We start from the raw sequence: 10,093 nt of genomic DNA, 5'->3' as shown, positions 1-10,093 counted from the left end.
TTAAACCATCTTGGATACGGATATATTTATTAAGGTCCACTGATTGAAGTCTTTGGCGCCTTTTCTCTGCAACTACATTATCAATCCCGGTCAAAGGCGGTCGTACTGGGGCTCATCGTATTCTAGAGAGCCTATAACAGAGCCTCAACAGGAACATCTCTTTCCAAACATACGACAGCTACTCGCGGACCTGAACAGAGCTCAAAACATGCACATTCAGCCCAGAACTAGATAAGTAACGCAAGTTTCTGCCGAAGTGGCAAGTTACTAGGTCTGTTCCTTTCATACAGCCGGGGCACCTCCCAGTGAGAAGCGAGTGAGTGATCTATACTAAATGGAGAGGAAAACATTTGCCAGCAGCTGGAAACTGCTTTCATATATGCCGCTTTTGTCGATTCAACTGAGCAGGTTAAATGTACCTGTTTTAAGTTCTGTTCATGTCTGCGAGTAACTATGTTGGTATATTTGAAAAGAGACATTCCTGTTGAGTTTTTCCAATGTAAATCTCGTGTGCCGAGTGCCTGCGTTTTAAAACGGGTATCTCGTGGAACCCCCCCTGCAAAATAAACGCACGTGCTCCCGGCTTCCGATTACACTGTGTTCACCACGCCCAGCACACCAACTCAACCGCATAAAGCATGAGTTACCTCACGGAGAGCCAATACAGCAACAAGTTCAGATCCCCCTTGCATCGCATGTGCGCCCGGTTTCCGATTACACTGTATTCACCACGCCCAGCACACCAACTCAACCGCATAAAGCATGAGTGACCGCACGGAGAGACGACACAGCAACAAGATCGGAGGTGTCTCAGCTAACTAAGATAGCCTACTTGAAACTATGGAAGAATCCACAGTAACATGGCATCACTTTTACAATGAATACATCACGCGTGGTTCGCAAACAGAACTTGAGAAACCGTGGACACGGTGTGCAATGGGAACATCCGATGTTGCCGAAAACCTGACAACAGGGCAACCAGATTTAGAGGGATATGCATCCGACGGTGAGTGTATTGAACTTTAAATCTTATAGAAAAAAGTGTGTAGCTATGTGTCAAGGGCGTATGTTTTATTTGGCTTGATCGTTAATTCATTCATATTTGTATCAATGCTTTCTTAAACTTAAACTAAGTTTACAGCTCTGCTGAAAAGTATGGGGGGAGCCTATCCCAGCATACATGGGACGAATAGTACACCCTGGACAGGTCGCCAGTCCATCACAGGGCACACACACCATTCACTCACACACTCATAACTATGGGCAATTTAGACTCTAGCTAGCCTTACTGGGAAACCTATTGCTAGCTAGGTAACTAGTTTCAACAGCAACAGCAAATAACATAGTTCTGGGTGGATCAGGTTGAGGAATGTGAATAGCAGGCAGTGTTTTGTGTCATTTAACTAAGGTACGAAACGGGTAAGTAAATGTTCCAATATAAAAATAATTGAACGAAATTGTTTCATTTATATGATGCTAGCTAATGTAACGTTGTTGGGGTGGGGGGCTAGCTGACGATTGTAACGTCACAGCAAAAAAAAAAAAAAAGATCCCCCTCCAAAAAAATAATAATAATAAGATCTCCCTCCAAAAAATAAACGCATGTGCGCCCGGTTTCCGATTACACTGTGTTCACCACGCCCAGCACACAACTCAACTGCGTAAAGCATGAGTGACCGCACGGAGAGCCGACACAGCAACAAGATCGGAGGTGTCTCAGCTAACTAAGATAGCCTACTTGAAACTATGGAAGAATCCACAGTAACATGGCATCACTTTTACAATGAATGCATCACGCGTGGTTCGCAAACAGAACTTGAGAAACCGTGGACACGGTGTGCAATGGGAACATCCGATGTTGCCGAAAACCTGACAACAGGGCAGACAGATTTAGAGGGATATGCATCCGACGGTGAGTGTATTGAATTTTAAATCTTATAGAAAAAAGTGTGTAGCTATGTGTCAAGGGCGTATGTTTTATTTGGCTTGATCGTTCATTCATTCATATTTGTATCAATGCTTTCTTAAACTTAAACTAAGTTTACAGCTCTGCTGAAAAGTATGGGGGGAGCCTATCCCAGCATACATGGGACGAATAGTACACCCTGGACAGGTCGCCAGTCCATCACAGGGCACACACACCATTCACTCACACACTCATAACTATGGGCAATTTAGACTCTAGCTAGCCTTACTGGGAAACCTATTGCTAGCTAGGTAACTAGTTTCAACAGCAACAGCAAATAACGTAGTTCTGGGTGGATCAGGTTGAGGAATGTGAATAGCAGGCAGTGTTTTGTGTCATTTAACTAAGGTACGAAACGGGTAAGTAAATGTTGCAATATAAAAATAATTGAACGAAATTGTTTTATTTATATGATGCTAGCTAATGTAACGTTGTTGGGGGGGATGGGGGGATTGGGGGGGGGGGGGATTTAATGTAACGTCAGCTACAACGTTAGCTAGATAACTAGTTTCACTACAGGCTAGGTCGGGTCTAACGGCATGTTCAAATCATCCCAGCGTTCCTCTGTATGGCTGCCGATTAGCATCTGTTAGCTAACGTTAGCTGCCATGTATGTGAATGACATGTGCAATAAAATGAGAAGTTACGGTTTTGTCTTTTGTTTTTCCCTGTTCATGTCCGCGAGTAACTATGTTAGTATATTTGAAAAGAGACATTCCTGGTGAGTTTTTCCATTGTAAATCTCGTGTGCCGAGTGCTTTCGTTTTAAAACAGGCAACTCGTGGAAACACCCCGTCAAAATAAACGCGCGTGCGCCCGGCTACGGTACGGCGGATGACACTGTGTTCACCACGCCCAGCCCAGCACACAACTCCACTACATAAAGCATGAGTGACCTCACGGAGAGCCGACACAGCAACAAGATCCGACGTGTCTCAGCTAACTAAGATAGCCTACTTGAAACTATGGAAGAATCCACAGTAATATGGCATCACCTTTACAATGAATACATCACGCGTGGTTCGCAAACAGAACGGTTTGGAATGGGAACATCCGATGTTGCCGAAAACCTGACAACGGCAGACAGATTTAGAGGGATATGCATCCGACGGTGAGTGTATTGAACTTTAAATCTTACAGAAAAAAGTGTGTAGCTGTGTGTCAAGGGCGTATGTTTCATTTGGCGGGGCAAAGGTTCGCCAACTCGTGAAGGAAAATCCACTCCAATTTGGCAAAAATAAATGGCTATCATTCTGAAAAATTGAAATGCTTGGCTTAATCATTCATTCATTCATATTTGTATCAATGCTTTCTTAAACTTAAACTAAGTTTACAGCTCTGCTGAAAAGTATGGGGGGAGCCTATCCCAGCATACATGGGACGAATAGTACACCCTGGACAGGTCGCCAGTCCATCACAGGGCACACACACCATTCACTCACACACTCATAACTATGGGCAATTTAGACTCTAGCTAGCCTTATTGGGAAACCTATTGCTAGCTAGCTAACTAGTTGCAACAGCAAATAACTTTGTTCTGGGTGGATCAGGTTGAGGAATGTGAATAGCAGGCAGTGTTTTGTGTCATTTAACTAAGGTACGAACAGGTAAGTAAATGTTGGAATATAAAAATAATTTATGAAAACTGAACGAAATTGTCTCATTTATATGATGCTAGCTAATGTAACGTTGTTGGGGGGTGGTTGGTTAATGTAACGTTAGCTACAACGTTAGCTAGCTAACTAGAGGCTACACTTCACTACAGGCTAGGTCGGGTCTAACGGTATGTTCAAATCATCTTAGTGTTCCTCTGTACGGCTGCCGATTAGCATCTGTTAGCTAACGTTAGCTGCCATCTATGTGAATGACATGCGCAATAAAATGAGACGTTCCGGTTTTGTCTTTTGTTTTTCCCCCATGTTTCTGACACTTTTAAACTTCATTGATTGTGCCAAGCACACAACGCCGCCCTCTAAACGGACTGGAGGATCTGGGTTGTCCTCCACTTTTAGAATCGGAAAAATATCGCCAATCCACTGTGTGCCAGATTACATTTGGTATTACAGTCCCAAACACAATACGATTTCGTTCAGTTTTCTAGCTAAACAGATTGGTGTTCGTTCCTGTTCTACAGAAGATGGTAGACTTTTTTTTTTTTTTTTTTAATCAAGGCAATAGGCTGTTAGCCTAGCAACATTAGCTAACGTATCAGTAGGCTCACCGGTCTAAATTCATATTTCTGGCTACCGTCGATAGAACTTGGAATCGCAAGGGATACACCGTTTGATTGTCTTTATATCGAATATCGTAGTTCCATAATGTGAAGTGGGCTTGTCCTTAATTTAGCAGGAAAACTCCGCTTTGTCAACTTTTCTCATCTCATAGAAAAATATAGGGCGTCTTATAAATGCACAAGGGGCTACCGACAGTTAAGAGCAACTAGCTGAATCAGGACAAGGCTTCTAAAAGGTGAAAAACCACAACACACAAGGCTATTTATTTGTTTTTATTTATTAAAAACAGCACGCCACAAACTCGCACCAACCCCACCCCCCTTCGACTTCCACTACTCCTTTCCGGGGCTGCCAGCCAGCTAACCTCCGCCAATGCGGGAGACAGCCTAAACAAAAAGGAACCAAGAAAGAAAATAAAAAAATCCCAAACACAACGAACTGAAAAAATAACCAACAAGCTAAAATTCCGTTCGCGGAACCCAACATTCAACCCCCGGCGTCTCTCTCTCGCGTCTGCCCCATACCTGCTTCTTCTTCTTTTAAGCCCGGCTTCATTAGACAAACAAGAAACAGCTGCGTCACGCCCCAAACCCGGCAGTAGAGTGCCTGTAGAGTAGTGACGTAGTACACACGTGCACACCGAGCCCCACCCAACTGGCAAACTCGGTCCAGCCTCCAGGCTCCTGGCACTCACTCGAAGCAACATGGGAAACACCTCCCTCATCTGTCGCTCTCGCCACATAAGTACAAAACTAGCCTACTGGGACATAAAAACACGAATACATGAAGAGTAAAGTTGTAACGAACACGTCCGCTTGACGAGACCCTCCCCGGGATCTGAGCTTGGGCAAAACGTGCCGATGAGGCGGCTGTAAGTGTAAGTACTCTCCGAAGTCCCGGCCCTCTCGGTCTATAGGAGGCGCTAAACACCTTCCACGTGACACTAGAAAAGCTACCCCCTATCTTCGTCGCCGACAATCCTAACCTAATTTCCGTACCATGTTACGATGAGTAGTTTTTGCGAACGAGAGCTTTGACACCGTCTGCACCTGCTCTATCCTCAACTCCGGCGGTACACTGACGTTACTAAATCACTTCAGCACATTCTCACCGGATCGATCGATAGACCGAGATTAAGGGAAAGGCTATTTTGTCTGTGGATTGCGTATTATTTGCAAAAGTTGATTGAATTTATTTTCTCCTCAGATAACCTGAATAGAAGCTCGGGCCCTGGTATATGCAACCTGGCACTTTCATGCATTTCAAGAATTGGGGTCGTTCTCAGTCGCTACTGCTGCTGCTGCTGTGCACCTCAGGACATCATTGAGGGTACCCCTAACTTTGATTTCTGCTTACGATTCTAATAGCTGGTTTGTTTGGCTGAATTAGCATGTGTGATTTAAGGATTAAGGATTTATTTAAGGACTTTAGGAATTATGCTGTGTGCTTTTTAGACACTGTGTTACAATGGACTGTCCTGAGTATGCACCCACTTAAGAGTGCGTTCATATTAACACGAGCATAAGTGGCTGCACAGTAAAATGTTTGGATTTCAACTCTTGCAGAGTTAATTTATTGTGTATGAACACAATCAATCAATCAACCTATATTTACACTTGGAAGGACACATTGAGGAATAAGGGCCCTCCTTCGCAAGTGTGCCAAGTTTACAATTTACAACAAAAAATTGAAACAAAACCGTGTTCTAACATCTTAAATTGCACAATTGTGTAAATGTGTCTATCGCTGTAAAGCACAGTTGGCCTCATTTATCAACATGTTCTCAGAAACCACATGTGAAATTCATGAGCAATTGGGAAAATAAACGAACAGATTGGCATCGGCAGAATTCTTGAGAAGTCGTTGCTGTCTGGTGAGCCCTGCACAGAGCCGGAAGGAGGTGTAGTGTGAACCAGCTCACCAGCCTCAAAGTGCACGATCTGCCAAATCCATCAACTCACCAGCCTCAAAGTGCACGATCTGCCAAATCCATCAACTCACCAGCCTCAAAGTGCACGATCTGCCAAATCCATCAGCTCACCAGCCTCAAAGTGCACGATCTGCCAAATCCATCAGCTCACCAGCCTCAAAGTGCACGATCTGCCAAATCCATCAACTCACCAGCCTCAAAGTGCACGATCTGCCAAATCCATCAACTCACCAGCCTCAAAGTGCACGATCTGCCAAATCCATCAACTCACCAGCCTCAAAGTGCACGATCTGCCAAATCCATCAGCTCACCAGCCTCAAAGTGCACGATCTGCCAAATCCATCAACTCACCAGCCTCAAAGTGCACGATCTGCCAAATCCATCAAGGCATCGGGTCGAGGAGGCAGCCTTGAGCAAAGCCCTTAAACCCGCATTGCTCCAGGGGAGATTGTCCCCTGCTTAGTCTAATCAACTGTAAGTCACTTTGGATAAGAGTGAGCTAAATAACATAATAATAATAATAATAATAATAATAATAATAATCACATCTTCTAATAAAACAATACATTTAAATGTAATGTAAAGAGATGAAGCAATGAAGGCCTAAGTTATGACCTCTATGCCCTATTTATAGCAAACTCCATTTATGTGTTTTATTGAATATATTTAAGCATTAGTTAATCAGACAACTCAAATGTAATATGTACTCCTCACTTCGCTTTAGTAATGACTGTTCGAGTCATAAAATTGAGTAAAATGGAGATGCTTGAGTAAATGGAACTAGACACATTTAAGCAGTTCTGACAATTGCATTTTATTAATATATACTGTATTCAAGTCATTTAGTAAGGATGGTGGTTATGGTTTTCAGTGCATTCTTGGTTAAAGATACCCCTATCTGCAGGAAGGACATGTGTGAAAATGATCACTCATTTTGTGATTTATGATTATGATTTATGATTATGCAACATTTCATATCAACCGTTCCTTCTAAGGGAATGTGTGCTTCCAAACCATTCCAGGAAGTTGCTTCTTGTACAATTATGGAACCACTGTTGGAATGCTGTTTTGTTTCCACATTTTGTTCGCTAACTGTGCACATTTCTTTCTTTTCATAGAACCTGAGCTCCGTTTTCCTTGCCAGGAGACTTCACAGAGTTCTGTTCAGCCCTTGTAGAGGAGTCTTCTGAAGCAGCCCCTGCAACATTCATTCATCATCCATCATCTTAACCCACTTATCCTGAACAGGGTCGCAGGGGGGCTGGAGCCTATCCCAGCATACATTGGGCGAAAGGCAGGAATGCACCCCGGACAGGTCGCCAGTCCATCGTCCCCTGCAACATGTACACTCTTAAATCTCCGAACCAAACTGCGGGCAGCGGAGAGAAAATGGAAAAGGTCCTGTCTCCCCACTGATATGGCTTCCTTCCATGCCCTCTTATCTTTCCATTCCTCTGTCTCTCTAGCTAAATCTTCCTCCTTTCACTCGAAAATTAACGCGGCCGCCTCTAATCCCCGCAAACTGTTTTCAACCTTCTCCTCTCTTCTGCCCCCCCCCACCCCCCCCCATCACTCACACCTGATGACTTTGTCTCCTTTGAAAAGAAGGTTGACGCCATTTGTAATTCCTTCTCCCAACCCTCTCCCCCTGCTGACCCTCCTACCTTCCCCAACTCCCTAGCCTCCTTTTCTCCCCTCTCTGACTCCTCTCGTCATTTCCCACCAGGATTACTGGATCTCCCTCCTAGTCGGTCTCCCAGCGTGTGCATCAAGCTCCTCCAGCTGGTCCAGAATGCTGCACCAGTCAGCCCAGGTCGGGTCATGTCACCCAGCTTCTCATTGGCCTCCACTGGCTTCCTATTGCCGCACGCATCCGATTCAAGGCCCTAGTGTTGGCATTTCAGGCAGCTAAGGGGACTGCCCCACCTTACATACAATCCTTGATCATTCCCTACTCATTACATTACATTACATTATTGGCATACGCTCTTATCCAGAGCGACGTACAGTTGATTAGACTAAGCAGGAGACAATCCTCCCCTGGAGCAATGCAGGGTTAAGGGCCTTGCTCAAGGGCCCAACGGCTGTGCGGATCTTATTGTGGCTACACCGGGATTAGAACCACCGACCTTGCGTGTCCCAGTCATTTACCTTAACCACTACGCTACAGGCCGCCCTACTCCCCAGTTAGACCAGTCTGGTCTGCCAGCTCTGGTCGCCTTATGGTTTCCTCTCTATGAGCACCTGGCGGTCGAGCTGCACATTCACGCCTTTTTTCCGTTCTGGTTCCTCAGTGGTGGAATGACTTGCCTACCACTGTCAGGACAGCAGAATCCCTCCCCCTATTTCGACGCTGACTAAAAACACACCTTTTCAAACTCTACCTTAGTCCTCCCTCCTGATTTCCCCCGCCCCCCTTTCTGATATCCCTATCCCTCTTGTTATATGCTATATGTTTAGAACAGCACTTCATGTGTATTTTCCTAGTTATGGATGTGATGCTTTGACTTGTGGAAGAACCTATGCACTTGTAAGTCGCTTTGGATTAAAAGCATCTGCCAAATGACTAAAATGTAAATGTAAATTTTAGTTTTTAATTTTCTCCTTCATAACAGAATATTAGCATTAGTTTGGGTGACTGCACTTTTAGAAATTAATATAATGTATTTAAATTGTAGTATGTATGTATACACATACTTTATATTTGTGCACAAATACTTTATATTTATATTATATATTTTTAAAAGAAATTTAATGTTGACATTTGAAATATGAAATGTATACGAAGAAATAATTGTATTGTTTTATATTTTCTTAAATGTAAATAACCTGTCACAGAATTTGAGTTTAGATTCCTCCAACTTGCGTAGAGGAATGTATGAAGACTTCCTCCTGGCTAGATCCCCCCTTTGTTTAGAAATTGTACTTAAACTGTGCCATGTTTCAATATTGGTGTGTAAGATTGCTGAAAGCTCAGGAGAACGTACACACTACCTGGAACCACGAATAAAGAGCTGAACTTGTCTAAAATCCTCGAATTTTGAGTAACGACTCTTTCTTTCCTGACCATATGTACAGTTTTTTGTGTAGTTGATTATTCATGCATTTTTGTCTCAACTAAATGGTAAATGGTTGGCATTTATATAGCGCCTTTATCCAAAGCGCTGTACAATTGATGCTTCTCATTCACCCATTCATACACACACACACACACACACACACACACCGACCGATTGGCTGCCATCCAAGGCGTCAAGCAGCTCGTCAGGAGCATTTGGGGGTTAGGTGTCTCGCTCAGGGACACTTCGACACAGCCTGCCAAATGCCAATAATGTAATGTAATGTAAAAATACCAGTTCAAAGAGGAGTGGTGAGATGTTCAATGCGTGGAATTACATTTCTTGAATATTATATTTGCAGCTGTCTCTTTTACATTATTGGCATTTGGAAAGATGCTCTTATCCAGAGTGAAGTACAGTTGATTAGACAAAGCAGGAGACAATCCTCCCCTGGAGCAATGCAGGGTTAAGGGCCTTGCTTAAGATGTGTGGATCTTATTGTGGCTACACTGGGGATCGAACCACCGACCTTGTGGGTCCCAGTCATGCACCTTAACCACTACGCTACAGGCTGCCCTCTTAATATTTGGACACTAGTTTTGCTTCATGTGAATTCACACATGGGATCAGAACTTCGACTAAACATTGTGTTGTTTTTTTTATCCCACTTGGCTTTCCATAGTCGTTTTCTATTCATAATTCCTTTCACCTGTTCTCCATTTAGAGTCTCCGCCACACTCTCCAAATATGCATTACCTGCCATTCTGTCAGGTCTCTTCTTGTCTGTTAATCAGTTTTGTATTTAACCTCACCTATTTGCTATTTTCCTTCACAAGTTAATCTTACCCGTTTTCTGTTCCCTACCCTGGTCCCAAGCCTTATTTTCCAACCCAGTTCCCCTTCT

The 10,093-nt window shown here is 43.7% G+C and overlaps 1 long non-coding RNA gene across 2 annotated transcripts; it reads left to right on the top strand.

Annotated features, from left to right (window-relative positions):
• Positions 1-2,465: 2,465 nt before the first annotated feature.
• On the top strand, positions 2,466-9,168 carry LOC133126883 (uncharacterized). Of its 2 annotated transcripts, none has more exons than XR_009708556.1 (3): positions 2,466-3,077; positions 5,407-6,604; positions 7,249-9,168. It is a non-coding gene; the product is annotated as an uncharacterized LOC133126883 (long non-coding RNA). The 2 variants fall into 2 exon arrangements; XR_009708555.1 differs by having other exon boundaries at positions 2,467-3,077; positions 5,407-5,529.
• The last annotated feature ends 925 nt before the right edge of the window (positions 9,169-10,093 follow it).

This window comes from Conger conger, chromosome 4 (genome assembly GCF_963514075.1).
Source record: "Conger conger chromosome 4, fConCon1.1, whole genome shotgun sequence".
In the NCBI taxonomy this organism is placed as follows: Eukaryota; Metazoa; Chordata; class Actinopteri; order Anguilliformes; family Congridae; genus Conger; species Conger conger.
This window is presented reverse-complemented; position numbering and strand designations above follow the sequence as displayed.